This window comes from Schistocerca cancellata, chromosome 2 (genome assembly GCF_023864275.1).
Source record: "Schistocerca cancellata isolate TAMUIC-IGC-003103 chromosome 2, iqSchCanc2.1, whole genome shotgun sequence".
Lineage (NCBI taxonomy): Eukaryota > Metazoa > Arthropoda > Insecta > Orthoptera > Acrididae > Schistocerca > Schistocerca cancellata.
In genome coordinates this window covers 299688637-299701655 of record NC_064627.1, presented here as the reverse complement: position 1 = coordinate 299701655, position 13019 = coordinate 299688637, and the positions used below count along the sequence as shown (strand labels likewise).

Below are 13019 nucleotides of genomic sequence, written 5' to 3'. Positions count from 1 at the left end.
TAACTGAGAGTAGTTTTTTTGACATTATAGAGGTCTATATTACATATGAATTTCAGTCTCTTTAGGTAGTTCCGTAGGTGACAGAGACTTTACGGCGAGTTTCTATCGCCAGCTGCGGCGGCTGTCTGCATCGTCGCAACTTTGAACCTTAAATGTCAGATGCTAAGTAATTTAAATCAGATTGTAGGTGACCCTAGCAGTTTACCTGCACGCGCCGGGGTCGGTGTTGCGCGCTCTCCAAACACAGCCGACGCAGCCACGTATCGGAGTGGTAGGAACGGTGCGCTCCGATCTCGGAGCGGGCGCACAGTAGCGGCGTTATCGCGACCCGTCGCCACGGTAACGCCAGAACCTGGTCTTTGTGTGGCGGCTGATGCTGCAGGATGCTCGCTTCCTGTGACCCCGAAACAGGTCGCACGAAACCAAAAACTGGCCAGCGCATCCGCCGCGCCGACCCGCGCACCGACAGACAACGCGACGCTCCGCCGCCGTGTGCAGTTCGTCGTCGGCGCCCGCGTGAATCACGGAGGGCAAAAAACCGCAGAGCACGCAGCCCGCCGGCCTTCGTGACAGTTCCGCGTGCTCGCCTTCTGCAGCCCGTCACACACACACACACACACACACACAAGCAGTGTTTGTGTTTACGTCGCTGGGTGCCGGCCGCCGCAAACACGCCTGCCGGTGGCAAGAAATTTACGGACGTGGCCATATTTTTGTTCATTTTCCGCTCCTCTTCCTAGACCGCGAACTGCACACCGCCTCCCGTCACGCTTTCCCTTTTTTTTCCGCCTCCTCTCTTCTGTAGGTTTTCAAAATATTTGTTCTGTGACTGGTCGCTCTCTGCTTCCGCGACGGCGCTTTTGTTTTTGCTCGGTGTGTGTGAGTGAGTGAGTAAGTGTGTGTGTGTGTGTGTGTGTGTGTGTGTGTGTGTGTGTGTTTCTTCTGCACGGATGGCGACCGGCGCTCGGTGGAGAAAATAGGGCGAGAGGCAAAATTTAGCGGTAGGGCGTAGCTGCTAATGATCTGACCCAGTTTCTGCACTGACGGCGCACCACTGCTGCTGGTATCAACCTGTTAGCGCGGTACGCGAAGATACAGAAAGCGCGACGAATTAGGACGCGATAGAGCCAGTTAAGGATAGCGACAAAAACATGTAAGGTGTAATGACTACAACAAAAATAAAAGATAAGTAAGACCGACAAGTTAGTAAGATATTTTTTAGAACAATTCTTATTTTTTCCCTTTTTAGGGTTCCGTACCTCAGCCATTAAAAACGGAACCCTTATAGGATCACATGTCCGTCTGTCCGACTGTTAAACCCTTTTTCTCAGCAAAGTGTTAAAGTATCAAGTTGAAATTTATACCGCATACTAAGGTTCACCTTACCTTGGCGGGGTAGAATACTGAAGCTTAAGTCAACGTAATCGAAATATATGGCCATTTATATCGCATGGTTTGATACTCGCAAATTCTCTCATCAAAATATGTAGGGTACTTCCCGTTGACCTGGAATCATGAAATTTGGCAAGATTCAACGTTTCACAGTGCAGCCGAAGGGGAAAAAGAATCCGAAAACTGCTAATTTGTAATTACATCATACGAACTTTTCTTTCTGTCATTTGTTGTCGACTGTGTGTCAATGCACTCAAAAGGTGCCATTTATGTCACATATTTTTATATTCGCAGACCCACTCATTAAAACCTATAGGCCACTTCACGTTTACCTAGAATCATGAAATTTGGTAAGGAGCGAGGTTGCGCAGTACAAGTAAAGGAAACAATAAAAATTGTTAATTTGTAATTATATCTCACAAAATATTTCTTTTGTCATTTGTTATCCAACTTTAAAATTAAAACATTCTCGAAAGTCTTGGAATTCCCGGGACCAATATCCTGTCAGGATTAGTCTCGATAACAGGCGAAAATCGTCGAGTTTCTCGACTCCCAGGATGATGTATATATACGTAACCAAATTTTTGCGTAACCTCCAGAGCGCGAGTGCTACTAGTCTTTAGATCCACTACACAAAAAAAAAACCAAAGTAGTTCCAGCAGCTGTTTTAAATTCTTCTCAGCGGTGTTTGTCAATCACAATGCTAAGCAACAAATTGAAATCAACTCGTTGGATCAATAAGTTCAACATGAGCTTGTTTTCGTGGTGCATCTGCTCCGGCCAATACGCTAATTAATCTGTACTACCTACTCCAAACTCCTGACTACCGAATGAGTTAGTGCAGGAGATTCAGCGGACGTTACACCAAAGTGCTCCTTTGGTTTGTAAATATTTCATTCGCACTGTAATTACCAATAATTTCATCTTTTCGCACGGAAAAGTGACCGTATCCAATATTCTTGTGCATCACTGAGTCCCGGGAGCTACTATATTCTTGTTTTCTGCGTTTTTCATTGGCCGTATTTCACTATGCGATACCATATCCTTGGTCCGGCGGAGGTTCGAGTCCTCCCTCGGGCATGGGCGTGTGTGTTTGTCCTTAGGATAATTTAGGTTAAGTAGTGTGTAAGCGCCGGTCGGTGTGGCCGTGCGGTTCTAGGCGCGTCAGTCAGGAACCGCGTGACCGCTACGGTCGCAGGTTCGAATCCTGCCTCAGGCATGGATGTGTGTTATGTCCTTAGGTTAGTTAGGTTTAAGTAGTTCTGAGTTCTAGGGGACTGATGACCACAGATGTTGAGTCCCATAATGCTCAGAGCCATTTTTTTAGTGTGTAAGCTTAAGGACTGATGACCTTAGCAGTTAAGTTCGATAAGATTTCACACACATTTGAACATTTGAATATACCATATCCCGAAATAAATGATCAGATACCTTTCTCTAATTGCTGTTTTAGAATAATATTCGAGAATGGTTTTAGGAACATGGCTTCGCCACGGTAGTTTGCTACATTACTTGTTTCGTCCGTTCTCTGCACCTTAGCTTACCAGATGGATAAAATCCCTTACTTCTCGTACCACCTGCGAACCCGTTCAGAATCTAAAAATGAAGTGTATTGAATCTTCCTGCTGATAAAAAGTGTGTGCCGCACCATGACTCGAACCAGGGATCTTCGCCTTTCGTAGGCAGGTATTCTAATCACTCAGCTATCCAAACATGATCCCTCACAAATCTCTACTTCCTACGAAAGCTTCACAGAAGTTCAGTCGGCAGAGCACTTCCCTGCGAAAGGCAAGAGTTCCAGATTCGAGTTAGAGCACGGCACACAGCTTTAATCCGCCAGGAAGTTTTAAATCAGCGCAGACTGCACTGACAGATACACAGAAATGACATAAGTCATGGGATGCCTCGTTTTGCCCGTCTTAGTGCAGCAATTAGACGTGGCATCGACTGAACAAGTCGTTAGAAGTCCCCTTCAGAAATGCTGCCTCATTAGCCGTCCGTAATTGTGTGACCGCTGCAGGATTTTGTACGTGATCTGACCTCTCGATTATGTCCCATAAATGTTCGATGGGATTCAGGTCGGGCGATCCGGGTGACCAAACCATTCGCTCGAATTGTCCAAAATATTCTTCAAACCAATCGCGAACCTGTGGCACAGTGACATGGCGCACAGACATCTATAAAAATTCGTTAGTTTTTTGGGAACACGAATGGCTGCAAATGGTGTCCAAGTAGGCGAACATACAGAGGTCCAGTCCATTCGATGTAAACGCAGCCCATAACATTATGGAGCTACCACCATCTTGCTTGGGTCCATGTCTTCGCGGGTTCTACGCCACACTCGAATCATCAGCTCTTACCAACTGAAATCGGTACTCATGTGACCAGGCCACGGTATTCCAGTCGTCCAGGGTCCAACCGATATGGTCACGAGCCCAGGAGAGGCGCTGCAGACGATGTTGAGCTGTTTGCAAACGCAATCGTGTTGGTCATCTTCTGCGATAGACGGTTCACGCCAAATGTCGCCATACTGTCCTAACGGATACGATCGTCGTACGTCCCACACTGATTTCTACGGTTATTTCACCTAGTGTTGCTTGTCTGTTAGCACTGACAACTCTACGCAAACGCAGCTTCTCTCGGTCGTTAGCTGAGGGGCCGCCACAGCTTTGTCCGTGGTGAGAGGTAATGCCTGAAATGTGGTATTCTCGGCACGCTCTTGACACATTAGATCTCGGAATATTGAATTCCCTAACGATTTCCGAAATGGAATGTCGCGTGCGTCTAACTCCAACTACCGTTCCGCTTTCGAAGTCCATTAATTCCCGTCGTACGGCCACAATCACGTGGGAAACCTTTTCACTTGAATCACCTGAGTACAAACGGCAGCTCCGTCATTGTATTGCCCTTTTATATCTGGTATACGCTATACTACCGCCTTCTGTATATGTGCAAAGCGCTGTCCTATGACTTTTGTCACCTCAGAGTTCAAAAATGGCTCTGAGCACTATGGGACTTAACTTCTCAGGTCATGAGTCCCCTAGAACTTAGAACCACTTAAACCTAACTAACCTAAGGACATCACACACATCCATGCCAGAGGCAGGATTCGAACCTGCGACCGTAGCGGTCACGCGGTTCCAGACTGACGCGCCTAGAACCACTCGGCCACTCCGGCCGGCTCACCTCAGAGTAAACGATGGGAGACAGTCAATACAATCTCAATATATGTTATCCTCGTTCTATTGCAATGCTGTAAATCGTTCTTCAAAGAACAGAGGACGCCCTGACGTTCGAGTGGACTTGATGCATCTCGATTATTTTGTTTGGGGACCCGTCTTACACAATCTGAAAAGGGAGCGCGTACAGTAGTTGACGCTAAGCAGTAGCAATGCAGACGGATTCCTGTTCGATGTGTTAAGACGTTGGAGATGATACACACCACTCGATGTTCCCGTTTAATTACGCTCTGTGGAGCAGACGAAGACGAAAACAAATTGAGATGAAAGTAGGTAGAGCAAACAACGGCCGCGCGCCTTGTTCTGACCAAGTTTGAGGGACAAGTGTTTGCTTTTCCTGCAGTATTTCTGGTCGGACGCATTCTTCGCGTTTCTGCGGGACGCAGTGTTTGCGAAATCCAAGCGGCCGGCATATCTCCTTCCGCGCGGCGACTTTTGGTAGTTGCGTCCGCATGATTGTCGCAGAGCGGATACTCAGCTGATTTATCGGTGGCTGATGTCACTGAAGCGAGCGTCAAACCACGTTTGGTGCACTTTAGACGCAATTCATTGTCTACGATAACGCGGTGACTAATACTGTCTGACGCTCGACGCATTCATTATTTTGAGAAAGGGAACGTTGTTTGCAGTAGATTCTGCGAAGATTCTCGTTGAACGCGTACTAAGTTTGTGTTTCTTGCATCAGTGAGCATCGTATGCGTCATCAAATGATAAACAAAAGTTCCTGCGTAAGTCACAAAATACCTGACCTTACTACCTTCTCTTCAGGGGAGCAAAAGTTTTTTATTGCTGAAGCTATGACAAGTAAATGTGAATTTGGAAAAAAAGAGGCCGCAAAAAAGTGTTTATTTAACATTCTTGATAGTATAACTTAACAATAATTATGTTGTGATCTGTGGCTTTCCCGGGGTATAAGCTGTTTTCATGGTTCTCGGATGCATTGTCGGGTCCGATCGTCCGAAATCGGCCACAGAATTCCATCAGCACAAACTGAAGATGACGGAACGGTTGCCCACCGAAATATCCTGGATCGTCTACGATCGAATCCGGCAGTACACTCGAAAACCACGGAAGCAATATATTTGTTACACCTCCGAAGATGCGTTAAGAACCATCAAGGACAGAAATAATTTCAAGTGTGATCGATATCTAAATTATTAGCAACGTAAACCTAGTTGAACTACACATGAGTGGAATGGAAATAAACGGTGCCTCATTTGATGCAGTCAGTCCACCTGTGGTAGCGCAGGAAAATTAAGGAAAAGTGTAGGATGAACGGATGAAGTCTGTGAAATGGTTCAAATGGCTCTAGGCACTAAGGGACTTAACATCTGAGGTCATCGGTCCCCTAGACTTAGAACTACTTAAACCTAACTAACCTAAGGACATCACACACATCCATGCCCGAGGCAGGATTCGCACCTACGGCCGTAGCAGCAGGGCGGTTCCGGACAGAAGCGCCTAGAACCACTCGGCCACAGCGGCCGGAATGAAGGCTGTAACACTGCTGTTCCCAGTACAAGTCCAACTCCTGAGCCATTGCGCCACCTCGCTCGGTTTCACACAGGATATGAGTAATTTTAATCGACGTTCGCAGCCACTACCGCAACAGCCTTTATTGCAGTGATGTTGGCTGCAAACAGACTTTCCCACTGGCACAATGATAACATTTTTCATCTCTTTTACTGAGGCTCTTCGTTTCGATGTCTGTTCTCATGACAAACCAACACCGAAAATATGAATAGTTGTAAGAAGATATAAAAGGTGAAACCCAGTTCCTTAAAAGAGACTGGTGCCTGAGATCATGTATTACTTATAAGTCACCTCGCACCACGACACGCCATAAGAAGTCCGTGTTCCCGCTTTTTTTTTTCGTCAATTACTGGACTGGTTTAACGCAGCCTTCCCCAACATCCTTTCCTGCGCCAACCTCAGCATCTCTGACTAACGTTTGCATATAGCGTCCTCGATTATTTTCTAGATGTATTCCAAAATCTGTCTTTCCCCAGAGATTTTACTCTCTATGTCTCCCTCCAGATATTCCTTGACGTCTTAACAATGATCATACAATCCTAAACAGCATTCTAGTCAGTATTTTCCAAATATTCGTATCCTGGCCTATTCTCTAGAGGACCCATTCATGTCTTGTCAGTCAACGTAATTTTCAGCACCCCTTCGTAGCACTACATCTGAAACTCTTTTATTCTCTTCTTTTCCTTTTGCCACAGTTCATGATTCTCTGAAATTCAACGCAGTGCTACAGACATTCTGCCACGTTTCTTCCTCAAGTTAAGGCCAATATTTGACATCAGTAAATTTCTTCTAGCGAAGAACGCCTCCGTTTTCTTTGCTCGTCTACTTTTTACGTCCTCTTTTCTTCGTTCTGGCTTGCGTTATTTTGATTGCAATGCAGCAAAATTATCTTTCGTCTACTACGTGACCCCCATTTTGATGTTACGTGTATTCGTAACTTCATTTATGGTACTCCTCAATAATTCGTCTTTTTTTCGATTCCTTTCAGTTCATGTTCCGTGTTTATTATACCGCACTTTCCACTCAACAGGACCTCTAGTTGTCTGTTATCTCCCTCACTTTCAATAGCGGTGTAACCAGCGAACCTTTCACCATGAATTTTAATGCTACTCCTGAACCTTTATTTACTTCTGTCATAGGTTCTGATGAGCAGTAGCGGAGAATTACTGTTTCCCCTCTTACAAGGGACCATTCCTCCCCCCTGTCCAGTGAGAGTGTGTTGGTCACCCGAACAAGTCAGCCGGCACAGTGTAGCCCTGACGATCCCGACAGTATGTGGCTATCTGAGAAATACAGGCCTTGAGCTACTCTCCGCACGTAGCCTGTACAAGTTCGACGGTTCTACGGCAGTCACGTCTCCTTTCTGATAGCCTTCTCCGGTGGAAGCTGCTCGATTTATCTACAGGTAATGAGAGCATTGAGAACTCGAGCCACAAGAAAAACTACCTTCGATACCCCCTGTGCTGTAGATGACTTACGAACTCCATTGTATCCTCTGGCTCTCTAAATTTAACTTGGAGTCACGGTAAATTACAAGAGTCACATCCAGCCAGTATGGTATCCACTGGGCCCGCATCTCGTGGTCGTGCGGTAGCGTTCTCGCTTCCCACGCCCGGGTTCCCGGGTTCGATTCCCGGCGGGGTCAGGGATTTTCTCTGCCTCGTGATGGCTGGGTGTTGTGTGCTGTCCTTAGGTTAGTTAGGTTTAAGTAGTTCTAAGTTCTAGGGGACTTATGACCACAGCAGTTGAGTCCCATAGTGCTCAGAGCCATTTGAACCATTTGGTATCCACTGATTACCGAAGCAGAGTAATCGTTGACTTGTTGGACTCTCATTCGGGATGCAGAGATCAAATCTTTGTCTGCCCTTCTTAATATCCTTCGAGCGGACTTAAGTGTATATAGCAATCTTCACCTTTCCATTTCCTTCTTATATGATGATTTTCTTGACTTCAGGGACTTCTCAACCACTAAACGAGAATGCTTCTCCCTTTCTTGTTACGCAATTCTCACTGAAAGATGAAACTGATTCACGCATCCGTTGCTTTTTCATCCAGACCGTGAGTTTCCAAAGCTTTGCCATTCCCGGTTTCCTTGAAACAAAACATGCCATTCAATAAGCAAGCGATGTTTTTCCTCCGAGAGATTTATGCAGGTACACTGATCCTGAATGACGTATTGAAAATGCAAAACCCATTACTCCCATCAGGTACACTGTAAATTTAATGAAATCTCCAACACACAATCTAGCAAGAGCTACACACATACCCTACAACAGAATCGTCATGCATTGCATAACGACAAAGTTTCAAGACTTCCAGTGCCACATAGAGGTCCAGGCACTTGGAAACGCATTAAAAATGTATTTTTTAAAGCGGATAAATAATTCGAAACATTTGTATAACTTTTTTCCAGTTTCACTGCTTGAAAAAGAATTATATTACTGGAAAAACTGCTTCGCTATAACAACCTTCGGCTGTAAATTAGCCACAAAGTATTACACTCTTAGCAGAGGGGGACCAGTATTTATTGTCGCATAAGCGGAACACCTGAGCTTTAGGCAGCACGCAGATGACCTTTTTTTCGCAGACCGTGCCGCGTGCAGGCACTTAGGTAAATTGCTAAAAGAACGTGCTAGAGCAAACAAAACGTTTTCAGTGAGCTCGTCGGCTCTGGAGAGAGCAACGCAAAGTGTGTCGCTACCGACCCGCTTCTCACAGACTTCCGCTCGACTGCAGCCACTTAGAAGAGCCGATTCATCTTGCTGTGACTCGCTTTGGGGATGCAGACGGCTACTGCGACGCGTGCTGAGTAAGCATTTCGCGTCAGTTTCACTGGGTAAATAGTGCTGAAACGGTTTATTTAATTTGCAAAATTTGAATTTCCATTCGTTTCAAGCTAACGCACTTGCAGAGAAGTCGATACCCTGGTTATGAAACTGAGTTATTGCCACAGACTATTACTTAGAAGAACCTCTCATAGATTAGACGCATGAGTGTGGTTAGCAACAGCAGGTTACTTCTCGAAGGGAAAAACAACTTTCGGTGAAGAGCTCTTGCCGTGCGTACGTCTGATACGAGATGGAGAGCAATTCTTTATCTGAAAACAAAATCTTCGTCCTGATGTAGGTTGATATTTAACAGACTACATACTACCTATAAGTTACGTTTGTGCGTAGTTATGCTCAGAAAATTCTCGACATTCAAGCTAATGACGTAAATCAAATGGGAACATTTAACAATACTCCGAAATCTATCATCTTGCGCTATTTTCATGATTAATTCATTACCTCTTGGTACGTATTACTAGATGGAATAACGACCTAAAATCAGTAATGATTCATTAAATTACAAATAGCTATAACAAGCTACAGCCTGAAATGTCTTAGTCTTGTACTTAACAGTTTCGATTACCGTGGTCTGTTCAAAAATTTAATGCGGTCTCCCTTCGGAAGTGTTTAACCGAGAAAAATTATCGTTTATTTTTTATTTATTTTTTTTTTTTCTAACGAGAGTTCTCAGTCTGAAACTGACACGATGCTGAAATGGCAACAGCATATTATAACATGTAAACAGTCATTAGCTGTAAAACTGGGAGGAATTCCTGTGTGAGGTTAGCAACGTGGCATTTACAGACGAGAGTTAATTCGTCGTCGTGTCTTATCGAGAATTCTTTACCTCCGTGGGCTGTAGGTTGAAACAGCGTAGCTGATATTTCTATTTCTTTCTTGGTTTAATGGTTGTGGCACATCTCTTGTGGTTTGGTCTTCTCTTCACATTACCTGGTGAATTAAACAGGAAAGCAGTTCAAATGGTTCAAATGGCTCTGAGCACTATGGGACTCAACATCGGAGGTCATCAGTCCCCTAGAACTTAGAACTACTTAAACCTAACTAACCTATGGACAACACACACATCCATGCCCGAGGCAGGATTCGAACCTGCGACCGTAGCGGTCGCGCGGTTCCGGACTGAAGCGCCCAGAACCGCTCGGCCACCGCGGCCGGGCAGGATAGCAGTATTGAACCTCGTGTCGGGTCTGAATATTTTATCGCATTAATAGTAGCGAACCAGTGGAGGTGCGATTGTTTTACGCAATCCTCGACGGGCGTTCCCGGTCCTTCAGTCACGGCGGTGGTTGGCCACAGGACCCACAGCGTAACTGGGACGATGACGTAGTTTGGAGGTTGTCAATTACACGAAGCATCGCCACAGATTAAAGTCACACTGAGCATCAGTTAAGATCCCAAGTGAAACACCGACCCACTGGGCTTGTATTCTGACAGTTTCCCACCGAGCCACTAAGCTGGAGATGGGTCTAGACGCTGCGAGAGACGCGGCAGTGAGACCCCTAGACCGTGACCTCAGCCGACGCCGCGCTTAGTGTGTCCGCAGCCCCCACAGCGCTGATGCCAGCAGGTGAATCAGCGACACTCGGCGCCCAGCAAGTGGGACGGCCTGTGCGTGACTCAAGCTATGCAGATACTAGGCGCCGGCGGCGGGCCAGAGCGAGGTGCGCATAGCTCGCACGCCCTCGACCACCGTCGCAATGGCTAGTCCCCAGTCAGTTTACCGCGAATGAATGTGGGAAGCCGATTCCAACCGTACTCATTTATTCTTCGTTGATCCATTATGGATCGTGGGACGACGGCTGGCATGAACTTCTTGGTACGATAATTTACCAACAGCCATACGTATTGTAGAAATTTATTTTATTTTACGAACTCCTATGTGCTACCAGTTTCGGCATTACATTGATGCCATCTTCAGGCCCCACTCGTCATAGTCGTAAAATCACTATACACGGAAGGAGCCATATAACTGGATCCGTGAATCAAATCGTCTTGCAACAGCTCTTGGTGGCCAGGCAACACCGTGTATAGCGATTTTACGACTATGACGAGTGGGGCCTGAAGATGGCATCAATGTAATGCCGAAACTGGTAGCACATAGAAGTTCATAAAATAAAATAAATATCTACAATACATACGGGTGTTGGTAAATTATTGCATCAAGAAGTACTCATGTATGTCTTCCGTGGTTCCATTTTATCCTTCAGTTAGTCCACGGCAGACATCGTCTCTAATAGGCTCAGCGAAAACTTGGCGTTAAATCAGCGCTTCACTTTGGAAGTGAGGTCCTATGGGTAGCTATCGCGTGTAACATATACCCTTGCATATTTTCTTTAATGCTTACTCTTTTCTACAATTTATCCATGGTGCAGGATCCACTATATTCATGATTCGGCTGATTTATTTAATTTTGTGGCTGGATGCTATTCTTTTCGACACAGACGTCGTACTGTGGCTCGTACATACATTATTGTGTTTGCTATCGGATTGAGGACGAGCCCAGCAATTTTCTTAAACGAGCGTGGAAAACCGTCAGAAAACCATCCTCAGATTGCCGCCGTACCAGTCGCTATACTCGTAAGCTAGCGTATTTTTTTTAGATTTGTTTTTAATGCTTAGAAACTGCCTAATTCTACAAAGTCGGATGTAGCCTTCCTGTCATTCTAGTAAGTCTCGCACAGCGCTAGTCGTATTGGAGTACTTTCAACGATGCACACACCGCTGAACTTCCGTATTCTGAGGGCTTCTGAAAATGTAACCACATTAATTGGAAACAGAAATGAGCGTTTGGCGTCATTGGCCGGAAGGCCCCTAACGGGGCAGGTGCGTCCGCCTTGGTGCAGGTGTCATTACATTCGACGCCACATTGGGCGACTTGCGCGCCGGATAGGGATGAAATGATGATGAAGACAACACAATACCCAGTCTCTGAGCGGAGAAAATCCTCGAACCAGCCGGGAATCAAACCCGGGCGCTTTAGGACGGCAGTCCGGCATGCTGACTTTCTTTTTTTTTTTTCAATTTGTTCGTTGTTGATCGATGTGTTTGGTTGTTGCGGACGTCACATATGACATCCGTTCAAGTTCGTTTTGTTCATCCTTCCACTCAGTTTTTATTACAGTAGCCAACCAGCTCTCTGACATTTTGCTTTTAATACTTAGACCATTCAGCTATCGATTACATTCATCGTATACTGTTTATACGGATAAGTTAATTTTATTACAGCCAATAATGTGGTAGTGACAATGCCAATAAAGACTGTGCTAGGTATTTTTCGTGACATGAAAGGAACCATCTTGACATCCGCACGAACACCGTAAGCGACGACGATTAGTGTGCAACTCAAACCTCAGCTGCTCTGGAATAGCGTTTCGCAAGGTCGATTGGTGTTGATGACAATGTATGTGGGTGACAGTGAAATATTGTTTGGCTATTATCACAGTAGTAATCAATCACTACTCCACGCCGAGGAGCTGAGGTGTATAAAGTTATCGCGATGTTTCAAACTGTGAGGACGAGGAAACAGTGTTTTCAAAACCTACTTTCACAGTCTCCGTGACTTAAGGATCATCATTTCTGTAGCAGGGGAGTACAGTACGGGGATACATAGTTTCTCAGGTTGCCTGACGACACGTGGTAAAAACTCCTCAGAGACAAACCGACTGTTATCTGTCTATCTTTACAATTCCCGTCACTCGTTCTGCGTCACCCTGGTACACTTCCGGCCATGATTTATTGCGTGTCCTGACTCAGTGTTTGTTTCAGATCTTTAACAGCATTCCAGCACTTTTTTCGACGAGCTTTTAGAAATTGTTGCACTTCCTGTGAACTGCTGGAACGAATGGCGATACCGGATTTTATCGTGTGTGGCACTGCACGTAGCGTATTTCTCGCTACTAGTGCGTTGTTGCAGAGGGACACATACGTCCGACAGGAACTTTAGGAAGCTGTGGAGAAGCTCTGCTGAGCCGTACCAGGAGGACCTGTTTGGCTACTCTTTGGCCGA

General features: G+C 45.6%; 1 protein-coding gene and 1 non-coding gene across 6 annotated transcripts in view; one reads left to right on the top strand and one right to left on the bottom strand.

The window, feature by feature from the left end:
- LOC126161671 (matrix metalloproteinase-24-like) overlaps positions 1 to 13019 on the top strand; it is a 175073-nt gene that overhangs the window by 32707 nt on the left and 129347 nt on the right. The window lies entirely within an intron of this gene.
- Trnap-ugg (transfer RNA proline (anticodon UGG)) lies at positions 4487 to 4570 on the bottom strand. Its single transcript has one exon. It is a non-coding gene; the product is annotated as a tRNA-Pro (tRNA).